The 16,611-nt window shown below is 41.7% G+C and overlaps 1 long non-coding RNA gene across 2 annotated transcripts; it reads right to left on the reverse strand.

The window, feature by feature from the left end:
- Positions 1 to 963: 963 nt before the first annotated feature.
- LOC144198634 (uncharacterized) lies at positions 964 to 16,535 on the reverse strand. Of its 2 annotated transcripts, none has more exons than XR_013326757.1 (4): positions 16,389 to 16,535; positions 14,729 to 14,804; positions 8,187 to 8,273; positions 964 to 1,066 (listed from the first exon to the last, which is right to left on the reverse strand). It is a non-coding gene; the product is annotated as an uncharacterized LOC144198634 (long non-coding RNA). The 2 variants fall into 2 exon arrangements; XR_013326758.1 differs by having other exon boundaries at positions 970 to 1,062.
- Between the last annotated feature and the right edge of the window lie 76 nt (positions 16,536 to 16,611).

Below are 16,611 nucleotides of genomic sequence, written 5' to 3' on the forward strand. Positions count from 1 at the left end.
TGCATGTCAATGGCTTTCAATGGCCTTGAAACACAGTCATTAGCATTTAGCTAGCGCTCTGTTTCTGGTTCACTAAAAAAAGCGGGCATGAAATTAGCGGCACGTGCCGTACGTTGTAAAAATAATGGTAATCTCTGGAGGAGGCGCCCCCCCCCCCCTCGTCCCCCGAGGCGGCGGCGCAGGTCGAGCGTTGCGTTTAATGTCAACAGGAAAAGCGCGCAGGTGCAAAATGGCCGTCCGCGTTTCCGTCTGCTTTGATGTTCTTCCTTAAAGGCAATAGTGAAAGATGTTTATCTCAGCTTTTTTTTGCGGATGGCGCCTTAACTTTTGGCGGCGGGGGGCGGGGCTTCTGGAAATAGCCGTGCCCAGGTGCATATTCTAACAGTTAGGAATAATATATGGCTAAAAAGTTTGGGATTTTTTTTACCTTTAGCGTCATTTGACCTATAAAAAGTCGACTCATCCACATTTTTTATTATTGTTAAAACGTTTTAGCGTTTTGGCACGTAGCGATTTAACCCGAAAAGTCGTAATTGGCAGGATTTTAACGATGGCGTTGTAAGTGAAGCTTTATGACGTCGTCATTGCTGATCTGGCAAACGAGACGCTTTAAAAAAAAGACAAATGCGCCAGTTAATATTCAGATGACAAATAACTCTAATTACACTGTGAATTATATTAGGAGAGACTTAATTAGTGCTTAGACGAGGCGGGACTTCAACTCCAATTGGACGGCAGATGGATTTTGACAGATTTTTCTGGCCAGAGGAACATAAAAGATAGAAATAAAAATGCAAAATATGTAATATCGCGGATTATTATTATATTCGGGTTCGATCCATTTGAAGTGGGTGGATAAGCTGGTTTTGCTAATATAAACTACGGAAAAGAGTAGCTTTTGTGGGATTTTTGTTCAGGCCGATATGAAGGAAAATGGCTTAATATAATAAAGTCTTTGTTTACCTCTTGGAATGAATGAGGAGCATCTTGTGCTATTTCTGTCTCAATTTTGATTTGAAGTGTGGGAAGGGAGAAGTCTGTCATCGTGGTCCTTGGCACGCCCTGCCTGCGTTAAAGAAGAAGAAGAAAAAAATAGAGATGATGTAAGAAGATGAATGGCTGACGGAAAATGCTTTCAACACAAAAGCCACTTGAAGACCATTCCAAATGGACCAAGAAAGATCATCAAAATGACTTCAGAAAGTGACTTTTCAAAGGTAGAGACTGAAAAGGTCGTAGAGTGTGCTGGAGCATATCCTAGCTAACAACCTTTAATGGTTGTCCAGCCAATGGCAAAGCATAAGGAGTCAAATGACAACCAATCAGAGCAAGGGTTAGACCATAGGTGTCAGAGTTTTTGGTAAATGGATTAAAATAGGTGGATTAAAAGCCCTGAATATTCCGTTTTTTTATAGATCTGAAAAAATATATATTTTAGCTTTTTTAAATATATTTATAGATTTTACAAAATGATTTTTTGACCTAAAAACACAAAAAATGGATTAGAAATGACAATTATCGATTTAAAAGGGAGAAAATCAGGAAATTTAATATAAATCTATACTCATTTTAATTTGATCCTAAAACAGAAAGTCGGCACTCATCATTGACTTTCCCGGGCCACACAAAATGATGCAGCGGGCCAAATTTGGCCCCCGGACCACCACTTTGACACCGGTAGGTTAGGCAATTTAGAGTGTTCAAATAGCTAGCTTAGTCTAGCATGCATGCTGTGGAAGGAAAGCAGGGTACCTGGGAAAAACCCAACTCCACACAGCTCGGACATACTCGAGATCGAACCCAAGACCCTAGAACTGCGAGCCCGATGTGTAACCCACTCAAGACAAATAACCAAAAACTAAGCCCAACCTAATAGGCCGTGGTGATGTCTCATTGAATTGTCCTTTCTAGCGCAAAATAGCCTCTTTGGAGTATTTATGAGCCTCAGTGGATTGCGTTCATTTTATTGACAAAAAACGGTGGTTTTTACGGCCATTGATGTGCCCGCTCGCTTTCCCTTGGGCTCGCCGTCCATTTATCTAGCGGACGGACGGACGGGCGAGTGGGGGAGTTCATCTGCCGTGGTGGTAACGCTGGCCAATAAAAGAGCTGGCGGCGGCGATCTTGATTTAACGCCAACGTCGGATGCTGTGACGGGAAAATGAAAGCTCACTGGAGCTTTATCCTAATTAAAGAAAACTATCAAAGATGGCGCTCTCTTGACTGGAAGAAAAATACAGGTACAATCAAAATGGCATTCTTCATTTTCAATATTTGGAGGAAGAAGAAAAAAAAGACTTCTATTTATGTATTGATGTTTTCAAGTGGAAGGGAAATAAATTGAATTACTCTTTTCTTTTTATTATTATTTTATTTTTTTTATAAAAATGACAGTCTGGAATTGATTCTGGGAGGCAACTTTGCGCGGCTGTTTGTCATTGTCATAACTTTTGGGCCATTTTTTCCCCCTTGTTGTTGTAGAAGTTATTATCCATAAGATTGATTGTTGTTTGGGTTGCCAGATTGGCGCTATCTGCTGTTTTTCTTACATTTTTACCCTGAAAAAAGCATTTGGATTTATGAAAAAGTACAAGATGCTTTTAAAAAGATTTCTGTTCCCAATGTTAGGCAGAGATAGAGAATGTCAAAAATGTTATTTTCAATTTTTTGGGCAATTATCAAGAGATTTGCTGTTTTTGTCAAATCTGTAGCTAGCAAAAAACAACAAAAATACAGTTTTTAAAATCCATTTGACTGCCAGACAATGGCTTTACTTTTTTATATTTTTGTGGATCTTAAATGTATAAAAAAATGATTTTATATCTGGATTTCTGCACATTAGACGTAATACAGTATTCCCTCAATTATTGCGACTTCACTTATCACAAATTCACTTTTTCACAATTTTTAAAATTATTTTAAAAGCTCATATTAAACATTTAATATCGCCCAGCTCTGGTATATCAACAGGTTAAATATAATAAGCAATTTTCATTCCGACAAAATCCCATTATTGCAAAACACAAAAAGCTTCTATTCTCCATTCGCCCATAAATGAGCCACTTATTAACTGGAGCTGCTTTTCTGACTGTCTATTTACATTTAGCAAACCATGCGCCAAATGAAAATTCATGTTTTTTTCACCCGCAGTCAATTCACCAAGCTCCCCAGCACGTACGCATGCAAATAAACTCGGACGGCGCTACGCAGGTGTCGGGCAATTGGCGGCTATTTTACCCGGAGAGGCTGGAAAAAAGGTCAAACTGGCTTCCCGGGAAAGCCGAGGTGGGGCGGGGCTAGCGTGGCGGCGGCGCTATTCGCCTAGCGGCGGGGCTTTTTAGGACTGACAAATTGAGCTCGTTAGCACGACGCGTTCATTAATGCGGACTCACGCTTACGTTGTAGCGGCGCTTTGAGCTCATTTTCTTGGCGGGCCGGCGGAACCCGAGGAACAACAAAAGCCATTTTAGATGAACATTTCTCGCCAAGTAAAATGTGCTTATTTGACCTTTCTCGGGCACTCGTTTAAGTCATTAGCTAATGTTAATTTGCCCCGCCCACTCAAAATGAAGTCAGAATCCAACAAATTGGATGTCTCGTGGCAACTAAATACCTCAAAATCGACTTTACGGTGTTTATCGTTTGAAATTCAAAACCCGCCACTACCCTGACCGATACCCAAACAAGACCAGAAAATCCAGAGACCAAGACCAGTATTGTAAAGTTGTTTTGAGCTAAACAATGGGAATAAAAGCGTAAAAGCTTAAAATGGCAAAAGCTATAGCGACGTAACACATGACGAATTAGGTCTGGCATGGTGTGTGATTTCATTAGTGCTGGCTGCGCAATCTATTTCCATTCGCTAATTGCCTCTCCGAATAGCGGCTAATTGCCAGCACCCCCACACCTCTGTCGTAAGCCCGGAATTGGTTGGTCGAAGGCAGATGTGCTTTCCAGGCAGAAGCGCCTGAAGAAAATGCGCTCACGCTAGGCCTGCCTTGAAATGAGCGCGCCTAGCATATCGCCGCTTCCGGACGGACGCTTGTTTGCGTAGAGATTACGGGCTGTCGTTTGCAGATAGCGACGCGCCACGGCTGGATTTTATTCCCAAAAATAATTGACAACCGTCCTACATTTGGTTACGAAGGACTGATAAAGTGAATTGAAGTGGCTTGGGCATAATCATATAGGGGCAAACATTATCTTTACCTTGTGGATATTTATTCATTTTCTCAACCGTTGAGGGTGCTAGAGCCTATCCCAGCTAACTAAGGGGACCGGGTGAGGGACACCATGAATGGGTGGCATGCCAATTGCAAAGCACGAGGGGACAAACAACCAATAGCTAAATAGCAAGAGGAAAGTTAGCATAACATTAGCCTAGCATGGCTGTTTATGGGATATGGGAGGAAAGCAGAGTACTCAGAGATAACCCACATGAGCCCTAGGAAGGAAAAAACATAAATTTTGCACAGTAAGGACCATTTTGGGATTGAGCCCTCGACCTCAGAACTGCGAGGCGGAGGCACTGACCACTAGGACACCGCGTCACTTCTGGAAATGAATCTCGAGCAATTGTCTGTTATAAAATTTGGCTAAATACACTGTTACAGGATGGGAGGATTTTCTGTAATACTTGTAAATGTCCCAAACTTTAAATGGATCCAAGAGGTGTTTAATAAGGAAATTTGAAACATTGTCACGTGGTGAAAAACGGCGCCTATTATCCTAAAATCATTTTGCCGTGTTAGCTCACATATGGCGTCTAGCTTGTGGCCGGCCAGATGATGGATGGCTAACGCACTTTCTTCCAAGGAACTCTTAAATACGCAACCATGAATTATTCAAGTCCGAGAAAAATATGCACAGTGAATGAATACACCAAAAAAAATAAAAAAAGCGGTCAAATCTATACGCACGCCTTTCCGGGGAGCGACTCGGACTTCCTGGCCGACGGCCCCAATGTGATTAAAAATGTGTTTCACGCTTTTTGGGACGGGTTGCAGCTCAGCAAAGTCCAATCTAAGGAATTCACTAAAGTCACCCTCGAGGTGGCAATGGCGGCGAAGGCGGCGATGGCGGCGGGCAGACCAAATCAACGCTGACGTTAATATAACGGCGTGTCGAGTGCAGCCCCGCCTCCCTCCTAGGAATATTCCCACCTTATCTTGATATGTTTTTGAGCGGTCGCCACGAGCCGTGACGGACAAGTTTGGGCGGCGCGGATGGAGTTTTCCCTTGTTTTTTTTCCGCCGGGGCCGTGCAAATTTCATGACTTGTCGGTGTACTGAAATAAACATGGTAGCTCATGAATATTTTAGTGCTGATTATAAGTCACGCATCCTAACTTAGGGACGTGCGCGCTCGCCATGAGGATGATGGGGGAAAAAATAAAAAGGTGACACCGAGACAAAAAGCGGCTTTTAACGTTGAGACGCAGATACTAAGTGTTTTTGTGCCCTTGACATCTGAAAATTGGATATTTCATTCATTGTATATTGATTTATTGACTAAAATCTAATGAAAATATTACCCTTTTATACAAATTTGCTTTAAAAACATTTACGTTTTTTTTTCCTGAAGAATATTTATGGTTGCCAGCGCGTTGGTAAAGTGGTAAGCATTTTGGCCTCACAGTTTTGGGGTCGTGAGTTCAATCCCAGTTGGGGCTTTATTGTGTGGAGATTGCATGTTTAACCTACTTTATTATATATATTGATTTATTTACTTTTCTGCATAAAAAATCACCCTAAAAATATTTACCTTTAAAAAAAAAAGAATATTTACAGTTATTTAGTGTCATGTCTGGTCTACATAAACCGCAATATTTGAGGGATTACTGCACTTTTCTTCCTTTTAAAGTGAATGACTATTGCCTTGTTAGTGGGAAATGACTTTCCCGTGCAAAACGACTTCAACCTGACTTTGACACGCTGAACAAATCGCTGCTATTTGTTGTAGTCACGCTCGCACATTTTTCTCGACAGGCACGCCGCAAAGCGCCGAAACATTTGAAGTTTATAAGCCTCCGTCGCCATTCCGAGCTTTGCCTCCGACGGGCGCCACCTCCGGCGCGGCGGTTCTCCGCCCGTGACCTTCTCGTGATCGATACGGACGCGCTGCTTTTATACGCCGCGCTTTGACTCGGACGTCCCTTTTGAAAAGGTCAAGAGCGATAAAGGCGGGCGGGAAAGGCGCTCCGACCGGCCTGCGAAAAAACACCGTTTAAAACATCAAGCGGCTTCCGATGGCCTTTGAAAGACCGACCCGACGCTTGTTTTCCTTTTTTGTTCGCGCCGCGTTAGCGAGGTTTTTTGGCTGAGGGGGACGCGTCCGATGGCGGAGGCGCGTTTGAAGTACGGCGGAAAACCCGGGCGGGCGGGCGGGCGGGGATTAGGCTGTTCAAACAAGCGCCGCCTGCGCCAGCCTTGATAGCACAAGGAGTGGGAACGGGACCAGACGCGCAGGTGACAAACCTGCGGCGTCCACTCGCAATAATAAGCCGGTGCTCCAATCTAAAAAGTTTTTAAAGTGAGTTGGGCTGAAGAAAGGAAGTTAACAATCTATTAAGACGCATATTTTTTTCCACTCTTGCACGATTGAGAAGCCACGCCTTGTTTTGGAATGGGAGGGGCTGGTGGTCATAAAATTATACATTACATTGTATTATGTTCTCCATTAGTTGTTGACTGGGTGGAAGACATGAAATGTCAAATTTTATACCCCTGTGGAGTCTTTCTATTTTTATTTGTTGAATTAATGATTGGAATTAGGTTGTAAAAAATGTTGAAAAATGTATTTGAACTCATTTGAAGATAGAAAATAAAGCCAAAAGAAGAGAAAGTGAACTATAATTGTCCGAAACTAACAATTCCTAAAAAAGCTACCAGGAAATTACCCAAAATATACAAGAAGTGCCCAAGCAAAAGTAAAAATTAACAAGAAAATACCCAAAATCGAATAGGAATTGACCCTAAAAAGCCCTAAAAGTGACCCGTAACTCAACTCAAGTTATTTTTTGTCAATAATTAGATGTTTCTGGAAGGAATCGAACCGGCAACGACTTCGAATTGTGTTATTTTTGTTATAAAACCTCATCAACCATGGCCAGATGATTGACATTTGGCTTGGGAGGCGGCTAAATCCCCGGCCGTCAAAACATCCGAGAGCGAGCGCGGTGCCGTGGCTGGCCGGATAAATTAATCAGTCAGATCCGGAGCGAATATCTAATCTTACGCGCCGGCGGCGTCTTCCAGGCCAAGGCGCTCAAGGTTGACGTTTCGCCGCAGGGGGGCCCACGAGGGGGCGGGGCTTTTGGATCAATACGTGTGGGCCATGTTGTGGTTTTGACCCGACAACAAACAAAATAGCTTTAGCTTGGTAAACTGTCAAAAAGGAAAGGCTCCTCCCCTCTACCAGAAAATGTAACTCCTCCCCATCCCTATGAAAACCAGCACTTTATTCCGGCGGTCTATTTTAGTCCTTTCGTTTTTTTGGCGTGTTGACTTTTTCTCGTTTTTTGACGAACGCCGAGTTGACGGGAACTACAAAAATGGGAACGCGGCGGCGAGTTTGCGCCCGGTCTCCCGCTGAGACGTGATGACGCTGTCTGTCGGCGGCCATGTTGACATTTCTTCTCTACGGGCGTTTTCGGAGCTCAACGGCAGAAAGAAGCAAACGCCCGTGAAAAATTGATGAACGCCGCCGACGCGGGCCCGTTACTGGCCGGCGCCAACGCGGCCCGTTAAAATGGCTGTTCCGGAGATTTACTGGCTTATTACGATGACAAAATTGTTCCGGGATGAGATCCCTTGAGGGGGAAGAGACGCTTATTTTTGATTGACCTCTCGCTTTAGTACCTCTCGGCTGATATGTCAAATCAAGAATTGAATCGGATAGAAAAATCATTCATTCATTTTCTGAACTGCTTTATCCTCACTAGGCTCATGGGGGTGCTAAATTCTATCCCAGCTAAATAAGGGCAACAGGTAGGGGAATACCCTGAATGGGTGGCCAGCCAATCGCATAGCACAAAGAGACAAGCAACCAATAGCTAATAGCTAGAGGCAATTTAGCATACAATTAGCCTAGCATGGCTGTCTCTGGGATATGGGAGGAAAGCAGAGTACCCAGAGAAAACCTACACAAGGAGGGAGAACATGAAAACTTTACAAAAGTGGACTGACCTGATCTTGAACCCGGATCCCAGAGCTGTGAGGCCGCTTTGCTAACCACTGGCTCCACCGGACCATCCCGAATAGAAAATCAGGATGCTAAAAATAATAATAAAAAAAAGCTAAGCACACAAATATATTTTCATATGCAGAAATAAACGGTTCAAGAATGATTTATAATAATTATATGTATATATAATATAATCCATGATTAGTAATAACATTGCATATTATATTTTAAACAGTTTTGAAAAAATAGTATTTCTTTTTATTGACTGCCTGGTGTCCAAAGTTGGATGGGATAGGCTCCAGCACCCCCCCCCCCCACCACGACCCCTCCAATTCAGAAAATGAAAAATTTTAAGTATTTTTTCTATTTATTTTCATTTTTTTTAAATATTTAGTTTAAATGCATCTTTTAGACCTGAACAAAACAGAGCATCCTAATTGGATAAATGATCTGCCATTGACGACAATGGACGTCCAATGTACATTCGCATCCAGTTAAGAAAGCGGTGACGTTATAAGATTTTTTTTTTAAAAGCTGTAGTGAAGGACGCGGAGGCGTCATTCCCGTCACGCGCTGGCGCTCGCCTTGGCGCTCGTGCTGGCTGAAACGGCGCTCTCCTTGAAGGTTCTTTGACTCAATCCCGGCGGCGATTTGACTTGTGAGGCGCTGGAGGATTCCCCCGAGTGGAGGAAATCACAGCAAGTGGCTTTTAGATAAGCAAAGTCGCAAAGGCGCATCCATCCATAATACATGGACTTGGCTCGGAAGGACCAATGTTAAATTCAACGCTAAATTCTTTTCCACTAAACGCCGCCTGCTCTTCGCCATGTTGCCTTTTGGTCAACGGCCAGAAGAACAAAAAAAAAATGTGACGCCCAAACTCATTCAAACGCTTCCAAATCCCTTTTTAGCCGTGCTACAATGAGAGCGCTGACATGCTTTAAAAGCGTTTTTTTGCTCATTTTCCTCTTTTGGGATCATCGTACAACAACAAAACGACCTTGGAGGGGATCTATTTTTCATTTTTTTAAATGTCGGTAGTAAAAGGGTAAAAAAACTGATTTTTTTTTGGCTAGGAAAAGATTTTGGCTTATCCTCACAAGGGTCACGAGGGGTGCCGGAGCCTGAAAAATTAGCATGATAGCATACATATTTATTCCGCTTGCTGAATCTAATTGAATATGAGTAACGAGTACACAGGTTATTTTTTTAAATGATGATTTTTATTTTCTGAAATAAAAAAAATGGAGCTCTAAATAACTGCAAGTGCACTTTCATCCGTGTAAACGTAACAAAAGGATGCTTTCCCGGCTGGTTGTCTTCAAGACACGACCCCCAATGTTGTTTTTGGAGCGTGCAAAAGCGCCGACGCGTGTTTGCGTCTGATACGGTAAAGCCATCCCGCCTCGACGGGTGGCAGAGGAGGGACGGTGGCGGCGGCGGCGGCGACGTTAGCGTGACCGGCGTTTCTCCACAATGGCGGGCCTCTATTACCAGGCTTTGCTAATCCATCCATGAAAATCCATGTCCAAAATGTGCCTTTTGTGTATAATCCCGACACAATTTACGTGGGATTAGGGCTGAGCGCCACGGAGGGGAGGGGGGCGCACACACAAAAATAAATAATAAATGACTGGTGGGGGAAATAGACTACATCATAAATATCAATGTCAGGGCAGTGTGATATAAAATGAAAATCAGAAGACATTAGGGAGATTAGGAAAAAATGCTAATGGCTAACATTTCATTCTTGGTCAGAGTTTGGTTAGCGCGTTGGACTCACAGGTTTAGGGTCTTGGGTTCGATCCCAGTTGGGTCCTTACTGAGTAGTTTGATTGTTCTCCCGGGGTTATGTGGGTTTTCTCCGGGTACTCCGCTTTCATCCCAAAAACATGCATGCTAGGCTAACTACTTCAACACTGTAAATTGCCTGACCCTATCTATAATGGATTCTCCTGTTTTAACACCGATTTGGGGTGCTCCAGCACCCCCTATGACCCTTGTATGGATAAGCGGTTCAGAAAAATGAACAAATTGATGAAACAAATGGCGACTTAACTTTTACTACTTTTATACGGGCTAAAAGTGCGAAATGACGTCATTCCCGGCGGATTTTGTATGTTGAAGGGCCCTGAATGGATTGCACATGGCGGCCAGCGGTTACGTGTTTAACGCGGCGGCGGCAGCGGCGTCTGGAAAGATAGGAACTCCCCCCGGGCTGGCAGGCGGCCGGCCAGTCAATCAGCGCCGCTTCATCGGGACTCTCGAGACGGGAGGTGATTAGAGAGGGAAAGAAAAAAAAAACTCCCAAAATTAAGATGGCGGGATTACTTTGACAGCCTCCCCCCTGTTCTCCGGTCGCTAAAACGAACGGTCTCCCCCTCGCCGTCTTTCATTTAGCAATCTTTGATCTCCTCGTCGAACCACGCCGGTGACTTTTAAAGTGCCGCAAGCTGGAAACAATATTCTGTTAGATTCCTTATTAATATCCTAAATGAAGGCACGCGATTGGGCGCTTCCCTCGGCTGCGTTTTAACCAGCGGCTGATTCTTATGCGGCGGTCGACGCGTGTTTAATATTCACCGCGTAACCTCGACAACGCTTCCACGTCATAACATCCCATAGCGACTATTATCATTCTACCATTTACTTCTGCTAATATTGCCTCAATTTCTGAATGATAACTCAAAAGATGAGGGCAGCACAATGGTTTAGTGGTTAGCGTGTCCGCCTCGCATTGCGGGTCCTGGGTTCAAATCCAGGTTCTTCCCAGGGCCTGCGTGAGTTTTCTCGAGGTACATTCCACATTCCAAAAACATACATGCTAAGCTAATTGTATGCTAAAGTGCCCTAGGTATAAGTCATGTGTCAAAGTGGTGGCCCGAGGGCCAAATCTGGTCCGCCGCACCATTTTGTGCGGTCCGAGAAAGTAAATGATGAGTGCCGACTTTCTGTTATAAAATCAAAAATGAAGTGTATAGATGTATATTATATTTACTGATTTTTCACCTTTTAAATCAATAATAGTCGATTTTTTAATCCATTTTTTCTGAGTTTTTAGTTATTTTTTTTGTAAAATCTAAAAATATATATAAAAAAGCACAAATAAACATTGTTTTAGATCTATAAAAAAAACAGAATATTCAGGGCTTTTAATCCAGTTCAAAAAAATCTAAATATTATATCTAAAATGGAATAAAGTTGACGTTAAAGCGAGTCTGACACCCCTGTGCTAAGCTAATTGTTATGCTAAGTTGCTCTATGTATAAGTGACTAGTTGTCCTTGTGCCCATCCATTGGCTGGCCACCAATTCATGGTGTCCTCCCTAGATTGGACGTCTATCGCCGTCGGCAACAGCTCAAGCCAGTTACTGGCCGTCTCTGTGTATCGATTTCTTCTGCAATGGCGCCGCGTAGAATGAAAAAAGGCAATTACGTCTAAACAGGTTGGCGTGTATCTATTTGTCCTTTTTTGTTGTTGCTAATTAGCGCCGCTTCCTCTCTGCTTTTTGTAATCTCCTGCCTTTTTGCCGCAGACTTTTTTTCCGAGCGCAGCTGTTTCTCTTGGGCTGATGGCGGGAGAGCGTTCAATTCTTTATTATTTTCCATAAATCAGTAAATAAATCGAGTGTAAGGGTGCGTGAACACCCCGCACCCCCCCATCAGAAACGACAACTTCCCTACTAAAAGTCAAAGAAATATATAGTACATGAATAAAAACATGAAATGTGTCATTAAAAAAGTTATTTCAGTTCTGAGGTATTTATACTTTTTCGATTTTACACATGTCAACTTTTGACGATAGCTTTTATGTATGTAACCATTCTTATTGACATATTCAGTTCTATTTGCATATATATGTCCCTATGAAATTTTTGTTTAGTTATTCATTTAAAGCAAGGGTGTCAGACTTGGGTTTGCGTCAACTTGATTTTATGTGGCCATTTTAGATATAATTTTTAGATTTTTTTTAATAAATTGATTAAATGAACTGGATCAAAAGCCCCGAATATTCAGTTTTTATAGATCTAAAACAATGTTTTTTCAGCTTTTTTTATTATATATTTTTAGATTTTACAAAATCATTTTTGAACTAAAAACAGAAAAAATGGATTAAAAATGACAATGATTGATTTAAAAAGGAGAAAAGAGGAAATATAATATACATCTATACACTTCATTTTAATTTGATCCTAAAACAGAAAGTTGGCACTCATCAATGACTTTGACGGGCCGCACAAAATGATGCGGCGGACCAGATTTGGCCCCCGGGCCACCACTTGGACACCTGTGATTTAAAGTTTGTCCAGATACATATATATACATACAGCAGATACATATAATTTTTAAACAGTGAAATGTATTAAAAGACACTTTAATTCAATGCCAAATATCCCAGTTCAAATGGATTGGACGCCTAGGAGCCACAAACACATTTCAATTGACAACTTAAAGAGGATTGAATTGGAATCTGTGACATTTCAGCCCATTTTGGACCTCCATTAACGTTATCTAAAAGTATTTCCACCAATCCGTCTGTACGTTAAAGTTCAAATGCAATTGGAAAGCGAGCCACAAGTTGTTCCTTTTTTTTCTCCTGATTCTAGGTTCAAGTTTCAAATTACAGGGAGGCGGGCGAGGAACGGCTAAAGACATTAGTCTCTCTGTGAAAAGCTGAGCCTAACTAACTCAGCATGCCAGACAAAAGAAAACTAGCGGAATCCCTTTGGATTGACTTGTTATGCGAGCCCTCCTTTTTAAAAAATACTATCAAAAACTCTGAAGTGGACTCTTATTACGACACCGTGTCAAAAAAACGCTCGGGGTGGATTTCGGTGAAGAGTTGAGTGACACATTTCATCAATCAAAAGTTCTTTGTACACTGCCAAAAACAACTTTAAGCAATAAAGCTTCAGTTTGACTTCTACTACGGACGATATCTTACTGTCATAACATGTCTGCCAAGTTGCACAATAGCAGCAGTTGTTTTTATCTTTTTGGGGGGCTTTGTTGATTTAATTTAATTATGTTTTAACGTGCCCTGACGAGGATAAGCGGTGTTGAAAATGAATGTTGTCACAATTTTTTTCTTTTGTTAGATCGCCTAGCCTTTGAAATTAAAAAAATACACTGTCTCACTGAAGAAATTAGTCATGGCGTAAATTACTCATTTCACGATGATACCGTATCACTCTTTTGAGCAACAATACAATTTGTCTTATTTAAATTTAAAATAATACATGGTAAGCATTTATCATGGCTTTTTTGCAACCCGACTATTCAAAAAAATACTTTTTCAAGACATAATATCCTCCTCCAAATCATTTTTTTCTAGTTTTCAACCAAATCCATCAGAGAGCAATATGACTTTACGCTAATCGTGGTCATTAAGCTATTCCAAACAAAAAAAAGCCACCCGGGACTCAAGTGTTTCTGCTCACTGTCACAAGTTAATACAGCATTTCCTGTGCTTTGGCCAGAAAGCAAAAGAAGGGGGAGGTGGCGGCGTCGTCTACTGAGACGGCGTGCGGGAGGGACGTGGCCACGGCGCTCCAAAGGATCAAAGCCCGGGAAGCGGCCGGCGGCGTCACCTGACCTGAATTCAATTAAATCTTTACAGGCGGCTCCAGATCGAGAAAAGACGAAAATTTGTGCAAACTAAAAGGCCGCAAGGTCTGGTCGCAATGGCGCAGCCTGCGGGCAAATGTCCTTTTAACGAGCGCCCGGCCGCATTCACGCGCCAGACCGCCGGCCGGCCGGCTGGCCCGGCTCCATTTTGTGCCGTCGAGCGGGGCGACGTCGCATTTAACTTGTACCAATAAATTTGTCGGTTAAAGACGCCGGCAGATGGAGAAGCGTGTATTTATCTCCTTGTGGGAGGGTCGGCGTTGAATGATCGTGCGCCAATCAGACATTCGAATTCATGAATCAATCGCAATATTAAATGAATCAAGAAAAGACGGCATAGCAATAAGCGCTAAATAATTAAAGAGATTACCCAGTAGCTCAGTATTGCCAATAATCGAGTTTCAGTGGTTTTGACGGCAATGGACGTCCAATTTGTTTAAAATGGGATGTAAGCAAAGTTCTATTTATTCCTAAATTAGCTGAATATAAACAAAAATCTATCAAAACACATGTGGTTGGACCTACCTTGTTCTTCTGTAGTGGTGCCAAACATCAATCATCTCATTGCTAGCATACAGCAGCTTTAGTATAGCTAATACAGTATATATACATTTTTTTTTCTACAAAAAAATACAACTGTCAAGCACCCTCATTTAGTTTTAGCTTGTTTATTCAAAGTGCTACTATACCTGAAATCTCTAAATTGCCTATTACTAACAAGCAGTGTGCTAGCATGACATCATCGATGTAGCTAACAGCATAGTACATTTTTTTTTCTAGAAAAACATCTGTTAAAGTACTTATGGCTGTTTTTCTGAACTTGTGCCAGACATAAAATCTCTTCAGTGCTTATTACTAGCTAACATATCAGCCTCTAGTAGCAGATGAATATCAATATTTGTAAAATGTGACTTACCACCAATGGTTAGGCTTCAATTCTTTAATTTTTTTGTGGCAGGAATTGTCTTCCGTCGACAACAAGTCAACAGCACCTGTAAAAAAAGCATCTAGTTAGTAACATAGCAGAAAAAAATGCAATATAACAGTGGCGCACTGAGCCGCTAAGCTAAATAAATGAAGGAAACATTTGCAATTTAACCATGCTCGTTCACCTGTAAAAATGCATAATTTAGTGGCTCCATTGTTAAATTCGCAATAAAGCAACTCACAGTGTGAAAAATATTCTACATTTTTTTGGGAGAAAACTCCATGACAGCGCAACTAAATAGTGTTGACATTTGCAGGTAAAGCTTGACGTTTTCATGGTCGCAAAAATCAGAGCTGTCTACTAAAAAGTTAGATTTTATGGAAAAACGACTTTAAAACAGGCTTGTATACAAATTGTTGTATCTCCAGAGCTTTCCTACCATCAAGTGTGAAATTACTTAAGCAAGTAAATCTCCTGTGAGCCGCCTACTTCTCAAAATGTCTGCTTGAAGCGCCTTCACAACAGATTTAAACTAAAAAAAAAGAAGGTTTACAATGTTCTGTAATTCTTTATTCTTGGGGGATCTCGGCAGATGTGTTTTACAGATGTCATAAAATATTGTGAGCTGTTTTAAATTTTGAAGCAAACACGTCTCATTTTACATGTAGTGTAAATGTTTTAGACAGTGTAAATAAAGCTGCTGCGGTAGTGTATACACGAGTTGTGCACTTATGGCAATAAGAGGGAGGAATGTGTGAGGTCACAGCCATTACTCAGGCAGCAGGTGTGGGCTTTTTAATGCCCTCAAGGGCAACCTGATAAATGTCTGCTTTCAAAAAAAAAGGCTACTTTTAACAACCTTAATTGGGGAAAACAAATATTCGTCTATAACGGCATAGTAAAGCGTTTCGTCGAAAGGTTAACCAGTAAAGTTACGGTCAACGTGTTCATTAATGCAAGACAGTTTGGAAATTGTTTTTACATTTCGCCATTTTGGCTCAACAAACGAGTTAGAAAATGGAGGCTATTATAAATAACGGAATGTGCTTTTAACAACGTTAATTGGGGAAAACGAATATTCGTCTATTACGACATAGCAGCGCGTTTCGTCGAAAGGTATAACCTAATACATAGTTTGGAAATCGTTTTTACATTTCGCCATTTTGGCTCCGCAAAGCAGGTAGAAAATGGAGGCTGTCAAAAATAACGGAATGTGCTTTTAACAACCTTAATTGGGGAAAACAAATATTCGTCTATTACGACATAGTAGCGCGTTTTGTCTAAAGGTTAAGCAGTAAAGTTACGGTCAACGTGTTCATAATGCAAGACAGTTTGGAAATATCTGTTACAATTCGCCATTTTGGCTCAGTTATAAAATTGGCGGCTATCAAAAATAACGGTATGTGCTAGAAAGCTTAGCTGAGTGAACTTACGTTTCATTAGCAACTTGACGTAGTTCAACGGTCTTCACATGACATTTAAGCGTCTCTTTATTATGAAACACTTGCTTTACAGTCACATTTCAAGTTAATTGGCCGTCTATCTTGAACAATTACGTCGACGTTCAATGCCAAACTCAACATTAGCTTGTAACAACCGTGTTTCTATGTTAAACTTGCGTCTTAGTCTGTTTGTTAAGATCAACTACCTGACAGGAGTCCATTGGGAACGTTGCTTGGTGATGTAAATGAATCTAAGTATATAAAAAATATTTTTAAGACGTCAAAAAATATAGAAAGTTGGCAAAAGAATACGTGCGGTGAAATCTCTTCATTTCTTGGAGGCACACAAGTAGTTCCGGGCCTTGCGCAGCGCGGATTGATCTCCCACAGGCTGCGGAGGATTCTAGTCCGCGGCGGAGGCGGCGAGCG

The sequence above is a fragment of the Stigmatopora nigra genome, chromosome 6, assembly GCF_051989575.1.
Source record: "Stigmatopora nigra isolate UIUO_SnigA chromosome 6, RoL_Snig_1.1, whole genome shotgun sequence".
NCBI classification, from domain to species: Eukaryota; Metazoa; Chordata; class Actinopteri; order Syngnathiformes; family Syngnathidae; genus Stigmatopora; species Stigmatopora nigra.